This window comes from Microtus ochrogaster, chromosome 15 (assembly GCF_000317375.1).
Source record: "Microtus ochrogaster isolate Prairie Vole_2 chromosome 15, MicOch1.0, whole genome shotgun sequence".
NCBI lineage: Eukaryota > Metazoa > Chordata > Mammalia > Rodentia > Cricetidae > Microtus > Microtus ochrogaster.
In genome coordinates, this window is record NC_022017.1 from 13,156,218 (window position 1) to 13,177,137 (window position 20,920).

General features: G+C 40.4%; 1 long non-coding RNA gene across 2 annotated transcripts in view; it reads right to left on the reverse strand.

Moving 5' to 3' along the window:
- The window catches only part of LOC106143924, a 79,009-nt gene that overhangs the window by 25,252 nt on the left and 32,837 nt on the right, over positions 1–20,920 (reverse strand). For both annotated transcript variants that reach the window (XR_003377484.1, XR_001229061.2), the window contains one exon: positions 9,749–9,823. This is a non-coding gene — a long non-coding RNA (uncharacterized LOC106143924). The remainder of the gene's footprint in view (positions 1–9,748; positions 9,824–20,920) is intronic.

A 20,920-nucleotide genomic window follows, 5' to 3' on the forward strand; every position in this document is an offset into this window, starting at 1 on the left:
CCACCACCTGGCTCTTCACATCATTTTAAAAAAGATTATTTTACTTTATGTGTATAAATGCTTTGCCTGAATACATGTATATGTACCACATGGGCGCCTGTTGTAGCGTCATAGATAGTTATGAATGACCATGTAGGTCCTTTGCAGTGCTCTTAACCACTGAGCCTTCTCTCTAGCCCCTCCCTGGCCCCTCATATCTTCTGGCCACTGACTAGGTTCATGACATGAACTAGGTTCATGCTCACTGACAGAAGACAGAGACTGGCAGTTGCTGAGCAGCTGTTCTATTACCACTCGCTCTTATCAGGTGAACTTCAACTACAACTTTACTTCCTTCACCCTTTAGATCCACCTACTTGGGTTTTTTGGTTTTTTTGTTTGTTTGTTTGTTTTTTAATTTATTTATTTATTATGTATACAATATTCTGTCTGTATGCCTGCAGACCAGAGGAGGGCACTAGACCCCATTACAGATGGTTGTGAGCCACCATGTGGTTGCTGGGAGTTGAACTCCGGACCTTTGGAAGAGCAGACAATGCTCTTAACCTCTGAGCCATCTCTCCAGCCCGTTTTGTTTTGTTTTGTTTTTAAGCATCTTGTTCTAGTCTGACTTGCTTGACTCTTATCAGTCCCTGGTCTGTCAGCCATTGCTCCTCCCCTTCAATGATTCCTCTTCCCATCCCCAGAAACGATCATCTGTCTTCCGCCCATCCTCTGCCTTCAGCCCATCCTCTGCCTTCAAGGCTTTAACCCCAACTTTTGTCCCTATACTCACTCCTCAATCCATTATCTTTTCACAGTCATCATGGTCCAATTGGGTCTGGCCTGTTCTATTCCAAACCTCAATTTTCTAACTTGTAAGAGTAGAAATGGCTAAAGCAGACCAATAAAGGATACTGAACTACCCAGCAGCTGGGGTGGCAGCAGACAACCTTACCATTGCTAAGCATGAAGGAGCAAGAAGCAGTGACAAACATGCAAAGATTGCTGTGGCTTTAAGTACAGACTCAAACACTAATGCTTATTTATGTGTGACCTTGAGAAAATTACTGCTTGTCTCAAGCTTAGTGTCCCTAAGGAGACTTGGGAAGAAACATTTTTTTCTGAGAATTAGTGGCAAAACATTCGCACTTAGTACACAATACGGACAGCCACTGAGGAAGCCCCTCTACTCTAAATCCCCACTTGCCAACAGACTTCCACTCTCAATTATCTCCTGGCCTTTCCCTGTGACTGTGCACCTGGAGAGGAAGGCTTCCTCATCTTCCTGCACCCTTCACTTCTAGCTGCTCTCTGTCCCAGAGCAGGCATAGAAGCCTGCCTGAGAGCTCAGAAAGACAAGATATGTGGCTCTCAACCCTTTTTCTTCAACTAATAGCTGCCCAGGAGGCAGGCATTCTCCAGAAATGTCAGGCACCTTTACAATACCTCTCAAGGCAAGTCAACTGAGTTATTTCTTTTTCTTTTGGTTTTGTTTTTGAGACAGGCTTTCTCTGTGTAGCATTGGAGCCTGTCCTGGAACTCGCTCTGTAGACCAGGCTGGCCTCGAACTCACAGAGATCCACCTGCCTCTGTCTCCCGAGTACTAGGACTAAAGGCATGTGCCACTACCAGATGGCTAGTTATTTGTTTTAATTATGTAGCTGAGGTTGGTCTTGAACTCCTGATCAACTTGCCTTCATCTTCTAAAAGTATTATGACTATAGGCATACACCAACACACCTACAAAGTCTGTTGAGTTTTGTGGTTTTGCTCTAAGAAACTCACTGTTCTCTATATAAGTTTAGTAACAGAAGCATCACCATGGCCCCTTGGATGACATCATCTTTTATTTCATTTTCCATCAAAAGGACAGTGTCATTTCTGTGCCCCAACCACCCTAACCTCTGGTGTATTGAACTAAAATTTATTTTTTTTGTCTGGTGTTCTTAGAGGTCAAAGCATCAGATCCCCTGAGACTGGAGTTACAAAGGGTTATAAATTGCCATGTGAGTGCTGAGAGTCAAACCTGGGTCCTCTGCAAGAGCAACAAATGTTCTGAACCACTGAGGCAACTTCTCAGCCCTGAGACTGAAATCTCCATGAAATACATGGATTAAAATTTTAGGGCATTTTACATGTGGGATTTTTGAGTTTTCTGTTAAACTGGTCTTTAGGGAGGGACAAAGCGTTTTCTTTTACATTAGGCCAAGTGAGTGTTTGCAGCTGTACACTAACTTTTAGCTACTGAGTATTATAAACTATAGGCCACCCAGCATTTTGACCTCAGCAGTGACTGTAGTTATGGCAACTTTGTTGTTAGGTAAGTGGCTGTTTCTATAGAGACAGGGCTGCATGCATTACGCTCAGAGCCTTAGCAAAAGCTTAGGGGTTTTTAGGTCTCACCAAAAATAAGCCATAGCTTGTCACAGTGGTTGGTGGCACTAAAAGCTCATGTAAACTAAATGTCAGCTGTGCAGGTAGTCTCAGCATACACTGACCACTCTGGCCTAGCAAGCAAATGCCAGCTGTGCTGGCCTCAGCAAAGAGAACAGGGCATTAGCAGGCTTGGGTGGCTTCAGCACACAGAGAGTTCTGCCTGACCTTGAATTATGCCTGCCCAGCTTTTCCTAAGCCGGCTGGGCTGAGGCAAAGATTATATGGTGGACAAGAGACTTCCTTCACGCACGCCCTTTAGACATCAGAGAGTGAGACAATTATTTGGTGCCTATACGCTACAAGACAGCTGCACTTCAAACAACACAGGCATTACAAAGCCAGCGATAGCCATGCATAGGTGTTTCAAAGAGGAAATGGAAATGAAGAGGTTTCTGATTATAATTCATGGGAGATAGGAAGGAAGGGTCTGGGCATACCTTGGCAGACCCAGAACTATTGGTTAAGACTGAGAGACAAAGGGCATGCTAGAGAAAGAAAGATCCCCGACCAATACTCTTGATATTTCCTTCCTCATGATACAATATCAATGTTTTATTATTAGGGATGTAAATTCCTGACTCATGCTGTCAGGGTGAAGTGTTTATCTGATTAGTGTGTCTAGAAGAAACTCAGCCTCAACTTGCGCAATCCAGCTCCTTTGCTGCTCCTTTACCTCGCAGACATCCATTCCGCTCTGTTCCCACTCTTCTAAGAGGCAAGCTTACCTCAGACTAGGGCTGCCATCTCAATATACCTGTGAGGTCCCAGAGCTCAGAATAAGAGGCCTACTTGTCCTCAGATAGAAGCCAGCTCTCTAAAGCCAATTGCACTCATAATGGAAGGGAAATTTTGATTCCCTACTTGTCTCACTCCTTGGTCCTGTGCCTCTGTTAATTTAAGACTTGGTAGGGGGAGTATTATTTATTGGGTCCTCTTGTGTCCTAACTTATGTAAGCTTATTTTCCAAATTAAGTTCACTATTCTGTAACAACATTTCCTTCCTCATATCCCCATTCCCATGATTCTGGTAGCAATCTTTACCTTCCCAAACTCTTCACTAACCTCCTTTCTTCCCATACATACCCTTTTCTGCAAGTCACACAGGGAAATGTCCCTATTCTGTCCACATAACACACTATCTCTCTGTGCATTTCCAGGTCACACCTGCCTGTTTGGATCTCACATGCCCCCAGGTATCTATATAGTAAGAGCCTGGTTCTGTGACAGACTTGGAAGGTGTTTGGGTCTAGAAACCTTTGGGTCTGTGAGAACATGTTCTTAGAGTGGGATGGGGGAATACTGGTCTCTTCTTTCTTTTGTTAACACAAAGTAAACAGTTTTGTCCTAACATGAGGTATTGCCACAATATACTGCCTTACTCAGAAGTCATGGGCTAAAACCTCAAAAACCCTGTATCAAGACAAATCTTTTTTCTTTCCGTGTTAATTACCTTGTGCATTTGTATGGTGACAGAAATCGAACTATGAGGGCCCACAGATGTGAACCTGTTTCACCTTGACTAGAGGCCAGAGAGTTTGAGGTTATTTTTGCTCTTTCAAAGTTGTTGACAACAGATGTCCCTACAAATGAGAGATTCTGACCTAGGTTGTGGTTAATTAGTACTCTGGGTATAGAGGTAGATCTGCTCTACCTGGACCAAATTCAAGTCTAGTCCTTACATCATGTTAATAAAGTCTGTTACTTCCCCTTCCCCTTTTGAAGTAAAGTATATAAGCATGTGGAGAATAAATGAGGACAAATTCAGGATTCAGTAACTACTTTCTTTTCCCTCCCGATGATGCTCTGTGTTTCTGCCTCCCATTTCTATTATATCTCTGTTCCTTTTGCTTAATAATTCTAATCCTCGGGACTGGAGATATGGCTCAGCGGTGAAGAGCATTGCCTTCTCTTCCAAAGGTCCTGAGTCAATTCCCACCAACCACATGGTGGCTTACAACCATCTGTAATGAGGTCTGGTGCCCTCTTCTGGTCTGCGGGCACACACACAGATAGAACATTCTATACATAATAAATAAATAAATATTAAAAAAATAATTCTAATCCTCACACTCCTACCCTGGAACGTATGAGTTTCACCAAGGCTTGTCTTCGATAGACCCAACATGGTGACTTCGACATTTAACAATACCCTTGCATTTACCCACATCCTTTTCTTCTAACATCCTTAATTTTTATCTCTAAAACTCTTTCCTGATTTTTCCACTAGTGTACTTACTTTCTGTATCTCATCTACAATCTGTCTTCCTCTTTGTTGTAGTGACATTGTATTTGTATTTTAATACATAAACCTTGCCTGAAGATCAGAGTGCCAGGAAAAGGTGGCACACCTTTAATCCCAGGATTTGGGAGACAGGCAGACAGCTCTTTGTGAGATCAAGGCTACCCTGGGCTACCCAAGATTGATCCAGAAACAGATCCAGGTGGCGGTGGCTCACATCTTTAATCCCAGCACTAGGGACACGGAGACAGGAGCAATATGACTGGCCAGAGAAAGGAATATAAAGGAGGAAAAAGACAGAAACTCACTGGAGTGTGGAGTCTGAGGTTTGGTGGAGACAGTGCAGTCTAGACAGTCTGAGGACCGCCCCTTCGGTCTGAGCACTGGTAGAGGGAAAAGGTCTTTAATGGCTTATTGCTCTGTTTTGTTTCTCTGATCTTTAGCATTAACACTGTATCTGTCTCTGGGATTTTATTATTTGTGCTACACTTTGTCCCTTATTTTCACTCACCTTTTGTTGTTCTTTTGGAATTAATCTTACTAGTTTTAAATATGTTTCCTTTAGTCAGGTGTGGTGTTCAGGAAGCAGAGGAATACTAATCTTTATGAGTTCTGGGTCAGCCTGGTCTACATGGCTAGTTCCAGAGCACCTAGGACAAATGATGAGACCCTGCCTCAAAAAACAAAACTAAACAAAAAAAAATGTGTTTCCTTTTAAGTCTTGACAGGTTAGGAGTACAACTCAAAAGCAGAGTGTGTGCTTAGTAGTCACTAGTGTCTGGGTTCAACTGCAGAACCCAAACAAAACCCCACCCCTAAAAATCCTATATACTGAGACATGGCTTGATGATTGCAGAAAACCTGAATTTGACTCCCTGCACCAGAATTGGGTGGCTGACAACCACCTATAACTACAGCTGCTGGCAATCCTACACATCTTCTACACTTCTGGTTTCTGTACACACATGCACACCCACACAAAGGCATGCACACACACATTCATTCTTAAAAAGGAAAAATAAATATTTGGAAAAAATCTACCTGCAAACTTTAATGACATTCTTGCTTCGAAATGTAGCTTAAAATCATTCTTAAGGATCCAAGACAGTTTTACTGTCATTTTGACAAAACAGAATGCAATACTTCAAAGTACATAGTGAACTAGGGCTGTCATCTGGGAACTACTGAAGGGTGTGTAAGGTATCAGTGGTTGAAAAATCAATATAAAAATTCACTGGAAGGAGTAACCAGAGGTGGCACAGTTGTCCTGAGAAGTGTGGTATTTGTTCAACTTGCTTCAGCAGAACATTCCATCATCTTATCATACATTTAAATAATGGATAGTCTTAACCTGGCACTACGCTCAGCACTCACAGGACAGCAGCTTAGTAACTGATAATTACCATGTGAGCAATGTTATACACATCCTGTGAATGTCTTCTATAAAACTAGGCAAGTATGTTGGAGTTGTCAAAGCTGTCTAGGCTTCAGCCTCCACTCTCTCCAGCCTTACCTGCTCGCTTTGTTCCGGCACAGTGAGTGACCCTACATCATGCATCACCAATATGCCAGCTGCATTAGGCTTCCATATTTCTGTCATATTCTTTCCTCTGTCTCTCTCACCCATGTTGTCACCAATACTTACCATCTAAAGGTCAGCTTATATAAAGTATTTCCTGACCCATCTCTGAGTGGAAAAGATGGTTTCCTCAGTGAGGTGGTCTGAATTCTTTGTTTGTTTGTTTGTTTGTTTGTTTGTTAGTTTGTTTTTTGAGACAGGGTTTCTCTGTGTAGCCTTGGCTGTCCTGGAACTCACTCTGTAGACCAGGCTGGCCTCTGCCACCTGAGTGCTGCAATTAAAGGCATGCGAAACCACTGGCCAGACTGTCTAAATTCTATTATGAACCTTTAATATCTTTCTAGATTTTTTTGCTCATAGAGATTCTCTATGTAACAGGGATGTTTCTAAACCCTTGAAATCAAATATTAGAACTTGTTAATCTCTGTACTCAGTTTACTTAAAACTGTACAACTGCAGCTGGACAAAGTGGTGCACACCTTTATCCCAGCACTTGGGAGGCAAAGGCAGGCAAATCTCTAAATTCAAAGTCAGCCTGGTCTATACAGATTGAGTTCCAACCAAGGCTACATAGAGAAACCCTGTCTCAAAACAAAACAAAACAAAAAACCCTGTACATTTGATAGACATTCGGTGAGTTTCTATGTAGGCACAAATGAATTAACCAACTGAAGTGCTTTTTATTTAAAATGTTAAAATATGGGGCAACAGTTAAGAGCAACCATGTGGATATTCACAACCAGCAATATCTAGTTTCAGAGGATCCAATGCTCTCTTCTGAGCTCTGTGAAAGCAAGGCACACACATGACATATTTGCAAGCATGACACTCACACACAAAGAATAAAAATTAAGTTTTAAAATGTTATTTCCTAGCTCTGATATGCTATTGTGTAGCAGGGTAATTGCAGATGATGGTTATACACTATATTTTAAAAAGCTAGATGGGGGCTGCAAAGATGACTCAGAAGTTAAGAGTGCACACTGCTCTTGCCGAAGACAGGAGTTAGTTCCCAACTCCCATGTGGGCTCATGAGCACTGATAACTCCAGCACTTGCCTCAGACCTCTAAGAGTACCTGCCTCACCAGACACCCCCCAACTCATAATTAAAAATAAAAACAAATCTAAAAGGAAAGAGCTAAAGAGAAAGGTTTCCAATGTTTTCACCACAAAGATGAGAACTATTTGAGGAAGTAGATTTATTTATCCAGACTTAAACAGTGCACAATGCATATACGTATCAAAACAGCATGTGTATCTTTAAGTATGTATGATTTTTCTATTTTTATATTATCTGTTTAAAAACATCCAAAGTTTGTAAGAAGTCTATAGACAAGACTGTAGCTGCTGAAAGACATCGGTAAGACAACAGATGGCTACTAGTGCAGTAACAGCAGGTTTTCTCAACTCAGATGAGAAAAGACCCTGCAGAGGACACAGGAGAAAGGGCAACAGGGGAGGTAAAGCATCTGTGTCTCCTTCCTCGTCTAGATGCTGAAAGAAGAGGAAAAAAAGCAGAAACCAAGACATAAAATCACAAACCACTGTTTATCCAGGAAACAAAAATAGTCTTCGTGGCACACACCTTTAATCCCAGCACTCGGGAGGCAGAGGCTGGCAGATCTCTGTCAATTTGAGGCCAGCCTGGTCTACAAGAGCTAGTGCCAGGACAGGCTCCAAAGCTACAGCGAAACCCTGTCTTGACAAAAAACAAAACAACCAGTCTTTTAGAAGAGCAGGGGCAAAGTTGATACAGAGTTTGCCTAGTATGTGCCTAGTTTGCCTTGGGTTTGATGCCAGCACCACCAAATAAGATAACTTAAGACAAGACTTACACAGGGATTTACTATAGGACAATGGTCTTGTATCCTATAAAGATCTGTTACTTGTATGACTGGCCAGTAGCCAGGCAGGAATTATAGGTGGAGCAATCAGAAGAGGATAATTCTGGGAAGAGAAAAGACTCAGTCTACAATCATCACCCAGATGCAGAGGAAGCAAGATGAGAATGCTTCACTAATATAAGGTACCAAGCCACATGGCTAACACAGACAAGAATTATGGGTCAATTTAAGATATAAGAGTTAGTTAATAAGAAGCCTGAGTTAATAGGCCAACTAGTTAATAATTAATGTGTGTTTCTTTGGGACTGAATGGCTGAACCAGGCAGGACAGAAACTTCTGTCAACAGGAATTCTGTATTAAACAATACTGACTGAAAGTCTGAAATTAAGTTTTGTTTTATTTATCCATTTATCTATCTATTTATTTATTATACACATGCCATAAGAGGGCACCAGATGTCATTATAGATGGTTGTGAGCCGCCATGTGGTTGCTAAAAATTGAACTCAGGTCCTCTGGAAGACCAGTCAGTGTTCTTAAACTCTGAGCCAGCTCCCTGAAATTAAGTTTTGAAGGGGTCTATAGGCCACAGGAGCAGATTCAGCAAAGTGACTTGTTAAATCTCTTTTAGAAGACAAATGTGGGCTGGAGCAGTAAGGACTGCCCACTTAAATCTTCAGTTGCTAATCCTAATAACTAACTTCACACAAAATGAATCAAATATCAGTATCAATCTGAACGCCAGTACATTTTGTGAGTGTTTATGTGTGTGGTATTAGGGACCAACTTGGGCATCAGGCATTGTAGGCAAGCACTCTACAACTGAGCTACATCCCAGTCTCAGTACTAATGTATTTTAAAAGAAATAGCTAAAACAAGAATGCAAAAAGCTGAAACTATGAACACATTTGCATTTCTAAAAGGATGTAGAAAATTCGGGGCTGCAGAGATGGCTCAGTATTAACAGCAGGACATAGGTATGGTTCCCAGAACCCATCTGGCAGCTAATAGCCATCTGAAACTCCAGTTCCAGAGGATTAGACAGCCTCCACCAGCACTACATACATTAGCACAACAGACACATCTGCAGGTAAAACACCCATATACAAGAAATAAAAATGAATTGTCAGGCATGGTAGCAAATGTCTTTAATCTGAGCACTTAGGAGGCTCACTAGACAAGTCCTTGTGAGTTCAAGGCCAGCCTAGTCTACATAGTGAGTTCCAGAACACCCAGGTTTATGTAGAGAGACTATTGTCTCAAAAAAGAAAACAAAACAAAAACACAAAACACAATTAAGTCTATTTTCAAAAGAAATTCTGAATTATAAAATTTATTTTTTAATCTCTTCGCCCCCCCACCAATCTGTAAGAGTGTTTGCCTACATGTTCATCTCTATACCACACATGTCCCTGGTGCCAGAGGGGATGAGAGGATTGCATCAGGTCCCCTGCAACTAGAGTTACAGACAGTTATGAGTCAGACTGTGTGTGTAAGAAACAGAAGCCAGGTCCTCTGGAAGATCAGCCAGGGTTCTTAAAACACTGAAGCATCTCTCCAGCCCCTAAAAAAATCTTCTTTTAAAAAAAAGAATTCAAGAAAGAAGTCTTCCCATATACTTTCCTTTTTTAAAAAAAATGAAATGAATTACTGAAGATAAAACTTACCTTAGACAGTATCCTGGGGCAACACAAGCCTGAGACGATCAGTCTAGGTTACATTCAGTGCAAAGAGCCAAAACCCTGAAAAGAAAAAACTGGCAATGAACCATACAGACAATGTAAGCTGTCTAGAGAAGTAGCAGAGTAGGCAATTTCCTATGAATCCACTCTTCCGTTTACAGTTTGTGGGCAGTGGCCTAACTTTGCAAACGTCTTCCTCAAGGCTTCTTTCAAAGTTAAGTAAAAAAAAAAAAAAAAAAGTAAACTGTAACACAAAGTGCTGAACATCCATTCAATAAAGGCCAAATTGTGATCAGAAATGCAAAGGCTGGGGAGAATCTCCCTGGTGCACTTGCCTAAGGTGTGAGGTTCTGGTGCCATAATATCAACATATGAAACAGAACAGTTTCTGAAATGGCATTACAATCTGTGTTCACTCTTTACTATTTTCTTTTTAAACAAACTGAGTTTTTGATTATGTGTTTACATCAAGGAGAAAAAGCATGTTTACATGAATGAGAAAAGTGCCCATGTGGAGGTAAGAGGATAATTTTCAGAGTTAGTTCTCTCCTTCTACCTTGATGTAGGTTCCAATTAAACTCAGTTTGTTAGGTGAGCACCTTATGTGCTGAGCATCTCTTTTTTTGGTTTGTTTGTTTACTAATAGCATTTCCCCATATGAACCACAATAATGACCACCATGGCATAATAACCTGACAGTTCAATGGTGGCATGCATACCTTGGCAGTAACCAATAGCCTGTTAATTTTAAGACCTGGCCAACAAATGGAAAAGTCATACCCGGTACTGAAAATGAAGCCATGGATACCTGGAGCTGATAAAGTCATGGATCTTGGAGAATCTACAACTGCCATTTTACTAAGCAAGCATAATCCCTTCTACATTCTAAATATTTATCCTGTACTCACAGGTAAATATACCTCTCACTCCTCATCAAAGAAACTTTTCTTTGCAACTGATAGAAACCATTATAAAAAAAACACAACTAATCAAAATGTAGAGAACAAGACAAGTGATGCCCATTCCCAACTGATACAGTTACAACACAATTCTTGTACCTAAGGCTCAGAGCTCATTTCAGAAGAGGGGCTGGAAAGATTATAAGAACCAGAGGAACAGGAAATTTGCTTTGAGAGTGCTTCTCCTAGAAATGTCAGAGAGGCTACATCCCTTAAGTCTCATCAACATGAATGCCTAAAGATCTGCACAATGATGACACCAATGGTCACACTAACAGGGAATGGGGAAAGCTTTGGGAGCTTCAACTCTAGACAAAGAGCTATGGGCAACTGGGGAATGCTGAGCGTAGGAGAAATGATCTTCCCCTAGGAAAAGCTCCATATAATACCAAGTGGACCACCCTGAGATCATATACATATACAGATAACATTATATATACTAAGCAGATTGTATTTATATATTTAAGAACACATACATACACATGCAGTAATAATTAAAGATAAAGAAGTCATGAATTTGAGAGCAGGGGGCATGCATAGAGATTGAGGGGGGAAAAGAGAAGGTGGGAAATGATGGAATTGTGTTATAATTTCAAAGAATAAAAAACGATTTGACCTTTGTGTATGCTGTGGCTTAAAATGAGTAAGTAAGTATCTATTACCTTTAGTGCAGATTTTTAAAATGAACTGGCCAGATCCATTTCTCCACTGTGCAATCCAATTTGCATCTGTCCACCACACACAAACTAATTGCTGCTGAAGCCTTTTGTTGATTCTCTTCCTCTCCTGTTTCAGTCTCTCTAGTGCTAAGATTACAGGCATGCCACAATGCACAAATCGTTACTATGTCCTATTTTATTTGTTCTATCTCCCTCAAAAATATCAAATTGTTTTTTCAATGTCTCCATCTGAATGTCTCATAATCACCAGACTCAACTGGACCCAAACTCTACCTTCACCCTATCTAGACTACTCCTCTCCTTTGCCGCTGGCGTCCCCTCCAGGACTTTCCTTAGACCCTCCTCTGACGCCTCTCTAGCTTCATTTTACAAAGCTACATTGTATTCTCTTTCTCCAGAGCACCCATGGTTTCAGGGTTTCAGTGCCTTTGTAAAAGGTATTTCCTCTTACAAGCACCCTGAGGCCAAACTTCTCCATTTACAGACAGATTCAAGTTTAGGCAATCTTTAACACCATCTCATCTCATAAGTAATCTGGAAGCTCCCTTCCTCTAATAGTACCTATACAGGCAATACTCCCTAGGCTTGCTTATGTGAGGACTACAAGGTTATAAGCTTCCTGAAGGTATGGTCTGTGTGGTGATTTGAATAAGAATGGCCCATGGCTCATATATTTAAATGCTTAGTCATCAGGGAGTGGCACTATTTGAGAAGGATCAGGAAATGTGACCTTGTTGGAGTAGGTGTGGCCTTGTAGGTGAATCACTGGGGTGGCCTTTGTAGTTTCAAAGGCCCAAGCCTTAGTGTGGTTCTCTCCTGCTGCCTGCAGCTCTAAAGAGATGTAAAACTCACAGCTATTTCTCCCACACTATATCTGCCTATGTACGTATGTACCATCATGTTCCCTGCCATGATGATAATGAAATAAACCTCTAAACTGTAAGCAATTCCTTTACAATATGTGAATATATGTCACTCTGATTGGTTTAATAAAGAAGCTGACTTGTCAATAGTTGGACAGAATAAGGTTAGGGGGAGACCCAAACAGAGAATGCTGATAAGAAGGGTGAAGTCAGGAATCACAAACAGACACAGAGAGAAGCAAGATGGGCAAGTTATACTGAGGAAAGGTACCAAGCCACATGGCAAAGTGCAGATCAAAAATATGGGTTAATTTAAAATATAAGAGTTAGCTATTAACAAGCCTGAATTATTGACCATTCATTTATAATTTATATTAAGTGTAAATAGTTACTTGGGAAGTTGTTGCCGAGACACAGGAAAATTCTGCCTACAAAAGATGACCAATGTGTAGGCCAGAATTTCCATGTGTAACCTGACAAAGCTTGAGGGAAGGTTCTAAAAGCACATAAAGCCAGACACAGCTTTCTAGTCTTGTGCCTCTGATGCCAGCTGCAGTACAGAGATGCCAGTATCTGCCTGTGGGCTTGAGCTGCCAGCATGAGCCATGCCAGCAGACCAAGAGTTAAGTTGTATCATGGGTTCCTGCAGTCTCTCACATGGGCTGAGATACAGAGAGGTTATCTTATGGCAGCTGCCTGCAGGAAGAACCAGCTGCCATGTACTATCTTAAACTGCACTGGTGGCAACTAATGTAGCTGTTTAAGATTTGTCTCATGCGATCAAAAAACAATATAGATGCTATGTAAAAACAGATCCAGACCTCCCCCCACCAAAAAGCCTCTGAATGGGTTATGGTATGTTTAAAGATAAAAAATACACAGTCAGTCTGGATATTGTATGTTATTGTGTTGTCTTTGAATTTTTTGACTGCTGAGAAAGAAGAGATAGCTGCTAAGAGACACTGGATTATAAAAGCTTTTGGATTAAATCAACCTATATATTTGATAAATGTCTTGACTTCAAAATGGAAGTCAAAAGATGTGTTAGTTTGGGGAAGAGGTTATGTTTTTATTTCCACAGGAAATGAAAGGCTATGGATTTAAGGATGATGAGGTTTGAACGAGGAAGACCCTCTAAGAATTCTGGCTACAAACAATAAACCTTGAAGAACTATAAGACTCATTATATATATTTTATCTGCTCAAACATAAAACAAAAAAATCATATTTGGATGACTTGTGTACAATGGACAGTCTATACTGTCCATGGACATGTCAGGTATGTTTTCAGGGACATAAACAGATATATTTAGATAGGTAGACGGTCTTCAAACACTTCAAAACCTACAGAATATGACATTTAATATGTTTAATAACCTAAGGCTTTTCATGACAGTAAGACACATATGTTCCTTGCAGTACCAATCTACTTCAAAGAATATGATAGGCATCAAAGAAACTCCATATGGAGTTTGTTTTCTTTATGGCAAAACAAAAAAACTGCCCTTGTCTCAATTGCTGACAGCGTACTGTCCAAACTGGACCAGCAGGGCAGCACAAAAAGGTGACTGCAAATTTTTTTCAAAGACAAGATAGGACAGTTTATCAAAATCCCGTTTCTCAGAAATGTCTGTCAGAAATACTAGGCCTGCCTGTAGGCCAAAGTTAGATGCCTCAGTTTTACAGAAGAACCTGTGGTGACTGTCTAGGCAACCAAATGTCCCTGTCATTAGGTAACATTTCACCCTTCTGGGGTCTTTGATGGAGGTGAAGACTAGATGGTCATAATTAAAGTTTTCCTTAGTTATGATAAAAAGTAAATTAGATATAAAACTTTAGAGTCACAAAGATAAATAATAGAGTATTTTCTCTTAATTTGCCAAATTTACTGGATACAAGTGGACTGGATATTGTAACTGTAATTCTTAATAACTGTTTTGTTGTATAAATTTTACTATGTTAAAGTTAAAAGTCTTCCTTTTTAATTAGACAAAAAGGGGGAAATATGAAATATTCCTTTATACTGGTGAATATATTTCACTATGACTGGTTTAATAAAGAAGTTGACTGGTTAATAGCTGGACAGAATAAGGTTAGGGGGAGAGCCAAACAGAGAATGCTGGGAAGAAGAAGGGAGGAGTCAGGAGTCACAAACAGATGCAGAGAAAAGCAAGATATGCATGCTATACTGAGGAAAGGTACCAAGCTACCTGACGAAGTGTAGATAAAAAAAAAGTGTTAATTTAAAATGTAAAAGTTCAATATTAACAAGTACTGTATGATAATGCTCTTGTACCCTGTAAAGGTCTGTCACTTGTATTGGTTTAATAAAATGCTGATTGGCCAGTAGCCAGGCCAGAAGTATAGGCAGGGAGACCAGACTAGGAGAATTCTGGGAAGAGGAAAAGCTCAGTCTGCAGTCATTACCCAGATGCAGAGTAAGCAAGATGAGAATGCCTCACTGAGTAAGGTCCAATCCACATGGCTAAACATAGATAAGAATCATGGGTTAATTTAAGTTATAAGAGCTAGTTAATAAGCTGAGGTAATAGCCAAAATGCTTATAATTAATATAAAATTATGTGTGTTTTATTGTTGATTGAACCACTGAGGAACCAAGCAAGACCAAAAACTTCCATCTACAAAAAAGCCTGAGCTATTGGCTGAACATTTATAATTTATATTAAGTCTCTGAATGGTTATTTGGAAAGTATCTGCCAAGACACAGAAAAATTACACCTATACCCCAATTAAATGCTTTGTTTTATATGAGTTGCCCTGGTCATGGTATCTCTTCACAGAAACAGAATGCTAACACAGTCTATATCAAAGGGGTCACCTAACACTTCATCAGCATAATTAAATACCATGCCAGCCCAAGTGACATTCTCAATGAACCCTTTTGTGGGATAAGCACACATTTTTAGGAAAAAATAAAGTCAACTCAACACAATATTATGAACTTACTCATATAAGGATTCTACGCTCTCATTTCAGCAGAGAAGCATGCTATTTCTCCACGGTACTAGCAGCAGTAGAAGCCTTGGGACTGGTTTGGTAAAAATCTAGAACTTACTATGTAGATCAAACTGTCCTAGACTCATAGAAAGCCAAATGCTTCTGCCTCCCACACCTGCCTAAAATATTTTGACTTTAAAGTGTTAAATTTACTCTTTTGTCTGGGAAATCAGGGAAGGCTAACTGGTATAGAAGGGCAGTCTAAACAAGAAATGATGAGAAACATAGGTATCCCACCTTGGGCTACTAAGCCAGTTTGTTCAATTGTTAGATTCTCCAGCCTGCCTCCAGGACAAGTGGTCAATTCTTTAACATAAGGGCTTCAGAAAATAAGGCTGCCTTCTGAAAACCTAAATACAAGTCACTGTAAGTCTCTTTGAAGCAGGGGCAGCATAGGTGGGGGATATAAGTACTGCACATAAGGAACAGTAGTAATTCAGCTCTTCAGAATATTTGTGAAGTACAGCATACTGTGCTCATCAAGCTTCTAAGAAGCCAGGTCTCACTGTAACTGTTGGTCACATAATAATGTTTTATTTATCTGTCATGCCTGTTTTGGGGAAGTGTGTGTGTGTGTGTGTGTGTGTGTGTGTGTGTGTGTGTGTGTGTGTGTGTGTGTGTGTGTGTGTGTGTGTGTGTGTGTCGCGCGCACATGTATGTGTGTAAGTTAAAAGACAACCTTGGGTGTCATGTTCGGGATCATGGTCTACTTCCTTTGAGACAGGGCACTTCACTTCATGACTTGGAGCTCATCAATTAGCCTAGACTAGCTGGACAGTGAGCCTCAGAGATTGTCTGTCTGTCTTCTATTTCCTAGTGCTAGAATTACAAGCACACAGCACCCTACCCAGCCTTAGGTTTCAGGGATTGAACTCATGTCTTCTTGCAAGGGCTTTACTGACTGAGCCAATCCCCTAGCTCTGACATATTTTATGTTTTGTTTTGTTTAGAGGAATAGTCTCACTATATATCCTAACCTCTCATCTCACAATGTGTAGCCCAGGCTGGCCTAGAACCTGCAATCCTCTTGCCTTAGTTTCCCAAGTGCTGCTTACAGGTGTCTACACCCATATCTGGCTCAGTAGAACGTTTTTGTAACCAATTTATAATGACTATAATTCATTTGTAATGAGTTAAGAAAAGTCTTTATTCTCCTTCCACATGGCACATTAATTCTGTTTACTTGAGTACCTTGAGACAATGTTTGCTATGTGAACCAGGATGACCTTCAAGGTTACAGTATTCTCTTACCATTGTTTTCCAATGCTGAGATTATGGCATGGTCCATTACACCAGGCTCCCTCTTTTTTAGTGCAATGTATCAGACCTAGGGCTTTGTCCATGATAGATAAATACTCTACCAACTGGGATACATCCTGATCCGTTTGTTTTTTGAGAGTCACACAGTCCAGGCTAGCCTCTAACTCATGGGGATTCTCCTGCCTCAGCCTGTAGAGTACTTGGATTTTAGGTGTATGCCAACATGCCCAACTGTTGCCAAGTTTTTAAATGTACACTGCTTTTCAGATAAACCAGTGATCTGGACATTGATACTGATAACAATGATACAAATAATTGTGAACAACTGTTCATACTACACTGGGCAAAGTATACCCTGGAAGTCTTTTTTTTTAACATTTACTTATTATGTATACAACATTCTGTCTGTGTGTATGCCTGCAGGCCAGAAGAGGGCACCAGATTCCCATCTGGTTGCTGGGAATCGAACTCAGGACCTTTGGAAGAGCAGGCAATGCTCTTAACCACTGAGCCATCTCTCCAGCCCTACCCTGGAAGTCTTAAAGAACTCTTACCTAATATAAAGCCTGTCACTCACATCATATAAAGAAAACAAAGAACTAAGCTGTATAACACAGAAGTTTACAGAATATATAGAAAGTGGAAGTGTGTCTTAGCTAGGAATTCTATTGCTGTGAAGAGACACCATGACCACAGCAATTCTTTTAAGGAAAACAATTAATTGGGGCTGACTTACAGTTTCAGAGATTTACCCCATTATCATCATGGAGAGTAACATGGTGGCATGCAGGCAGACATGGTGCTGGAGAAAGAACTGAGAGTTTTACATTTTGATCGGCAGGCGGTAGAAGGAGGCTAAGTGCTACACTGGGTGTACTTTAAGCTTATGAGACCTCAAGGCCTACCTCCGTAGTAACACACTTCCTCCAACAAGGCCACACCTACTCCAACAAGGCCAGACCTCCTAATAGTACCACTCCCTATGGGCCAAGCATTCAAACACAGAGTCTTTGGAGGCCATACCTATTCAAACTACCACAATGAGAAATCTATGCCTCCTTCAGGAAGAGGAACCGTGATTCCATCTGAAGTTGACAGAATTTAAAACAACGGTCATCAAACCTATTCATCTGAGGATCTCATTTCATCGAAAAAATTCAAAGAGGACTCCAAAGAGTGGTTTTGTGTTACTATATCAGTCTAAACAGTTAAAAGTATGAAACATTTACATTTTTGTTAGTTTATTAAAAGTTACCAACTACAAAGCTAGGCGTGCAGTCCACACCTTTGATTCCAGCACTCAGGCAACAGAGGCAGACAGATCTCTGTGAATTCCAGGTCAGTCTGGTCGATACAGTGAGTTCTTGTCCAACCAGGGCTACATTTTGAGATTCTTGTCTCAAAAAAAAAAAAAAGGAAGGAAAAAAGCTACAAACACTAAGTCATAACGTTTTCAAAACTCAAATTATCATATTTCAAAGGATTAATAATATGAGGAAGAACCAGTGTCTTACGTTTTGGCAAGGTTTTTTAAAGACTGGCTTAAGAGACGACAGCTGAACACTAATGTGTGTTTTTACTCTTAGTCTCGGGTGGTAGCGAATGTCCTGGATCCCCTGGAAAATTCTACAGTGTTCCCAGGAAAGAATGACTCAAAAAAAGCACACTACAGCCCAGTAAAAAATAAACTAGTTGAGTCCTGGAGACCCCTTAGGAGACTCTGATGTTAAATATGCTGATTAGTTATATGTGAACTGGATGTAAGCCTGAGTCATCTGGGAAGAGAGAATGTCCAATGAGAAAATGCACTTACGAGATAAGCCCGAGGGCAAGCCAGTCCTCTCTTTACTTAGTGACTGATATGGGAGGGCCCAGTCTATTGTAGGATGTGCCAACCCTGGTCATGTGGTGTATAAGAAAGCAGGCTGCAAACACCATGAGGAGCAGGCCAGTGACAGCACTCCTCCATGGCCTCCGCTTCAGTCCCTGCTGGGGGTTGTCACTCCCCTGGATGGTGGACTATAAGCTATAAGTTGAGAAAAACTCTTTCCCCTCAAGGTTGCTTTTGGTTGCGGTATTTACCACAGTACAAGAACCCTAACTGAGACAGTGAGCAAGGAGATATCCCTGGACCACACTTTGAAAACAATGTAAAAGGTAATGAGTATTCATCTAAACAGCTGAGCAAGAAGGAAGTGTGTGGCCATGGTAAAGCCTAACTCTAAGGGCAGCTCAACATCAACAAAGCTAACTCTGTCCCTGGTAAATCTTAAAGTCCAAGAAGAGCAGGGCAAAGCGGGGTCACACTGACAGCACCATGGGCCAGCAAGAAAAGTCTCTAGCATGGCAGCCTCTCTGCCTTCACTGTCTTGAGTAGCACTCCCTGAAGGCCGTGTCAGGTTTTCCTCTCTAGAGTCTCTCTATTCTGTTGCTCGGAGCTGCAAATGGCTTTACCAGCGAACTGCCTTGCCACAGCTTCCTGCAGTTGTTTACTAACTGCACAATCCTCTCCCTGCTGCAGCCTCACAGTCTTCAGACATCTCTTGATCTGAATGCCTTCAAAGCAAATTTAACATCAGCCACGTAGCCAGCTTTTCCTTGCCAAAAAATCATGTGAGTTACTATTCTGTCCCTGTGCATCTTGAATGCTGTAAAAAAAAACAAAAACAAAAACAAAAACAAAAACAAAAACAAAAACAAAAAAACAGTTCCTGGAGCATCGGATGTCACTGATCTAGCTGCCGTCAACTGAAAACATTTTCTTCACATTTTGCAGTACAAACTAAAATCATTCTGGATGTGGTTTGCATACAGTCCATCTTTGGGCAAAATAAAGGTTTAAATTCTAGATAAACAGAGAAAGGGGGGTGACCACTGTGGCTACTGTAAAGGTTAAACTGCTGTACTAGCAAGTTCATGTTTGGGGGTATGTATTTAAATTTCCATATGATTAGAGTTCTGAAATTATTCTACTATAAAAACAGTCCTGCTCAGTTAATGTAGCAAGTTCTCTGCTAAGAGAATTTTAAACCCAGGAAAAGTTCTGAAGAAACAGAAGCCTCTTTTGAGCTCATAAATGAAAAAGTAATATACAAAAATAGGAACTGGTATCAATCTATAAAATAGTTTTTCGGGCTCTTAAATTGTTTTAGTAAATACATTCAGTGAGGCTCCTTAACAAGACAGAGCAGATTTTTTGTTTTGTTTTGCTTTGCTGTTGCTGTTTTCTGTATATGCTTCAGAGTGAGCCAGTGTCTTGCACAAAACCGATCATTTTTAAGTCAAAATGAAACTAAAACTTTAAAAGACATTTCTGATGCTGAGAATGTAAACTAGATGATTCAGACCAACTGCCCTGCTAAGGACAGCCAGAAAATCTGGATAAAACATAAAATAAAAAGCCCTGAAATAAAGGAGAAGCATTAATAAATCAGTTAAGAATTACCAACTACAGTAGCCAGTTCCAGGAGCTGGAAATGGCTCCGTCTTTATGAGAGTACACCACTCTTGCAGAGAACCTGAGTTAGATTCCCAGCACCCACATCAGGCAGCTCACAGCAGTCTGAACTCCAGCTCTAGGGGGTCCAACACTCTCTTCTAGACGAAGTGGGCATCTGCACTCACAGCACATGCTCACACAGACACACACACACACACATACACACACACACACGTAATTTAAAAGTAGTAATAAAAAGAAATCTTTTAAAACCAATAATAGATAAGTTACATACTCAAATATAAAATATAAATAATGTTTTCAGAAGATATTATGGAAAAATGCTTTTTAAATTTAGAGACAAGAAAGAAATGTTCAAAACAAAATAAAAGCTACTGATTGAGTATTAAAAACAGATAAGGCCTGGAAATATAGATCAGTTGTACTGGGGGTGTAGCTTACCTTGCATGCATGAAACTTTGGGCTACATTCTTAGCATCAAAGGGAAATTAAAAAGGCAAAATACAATAAAGCTTATTATTATCTTTGTATTAAATTGATGTGATTTTTTTCCCTTTGACACTCTCAGCTGTGACTATCCCAAATATTCCCAATAGCAGAACAGTAAAAACACCATGGAGTGTTTACCCCACGAACAACCACACAGCTTGAACATAAATCTTTTTTTTTTTAACACAAATCTTGAAAGCACAATGGTTAGATAAAAGGAATGCAGCATATGGCTCCATGCATTCATATTAGAAGTGTTTGTTTAGAGGTACACAGGTGATGAAAGTAGAAAGGAAAATAAAACAGGAGAAAATAGTTAACCTGTAGGGAGGAGCCCAGACACTGTGATTGGCAAAGGTTACAAAGGAGCTGCTGGGTTACCACAATGTCAAAACAATAATTATTTTATTGAGTGTGTTGAAGCTGTT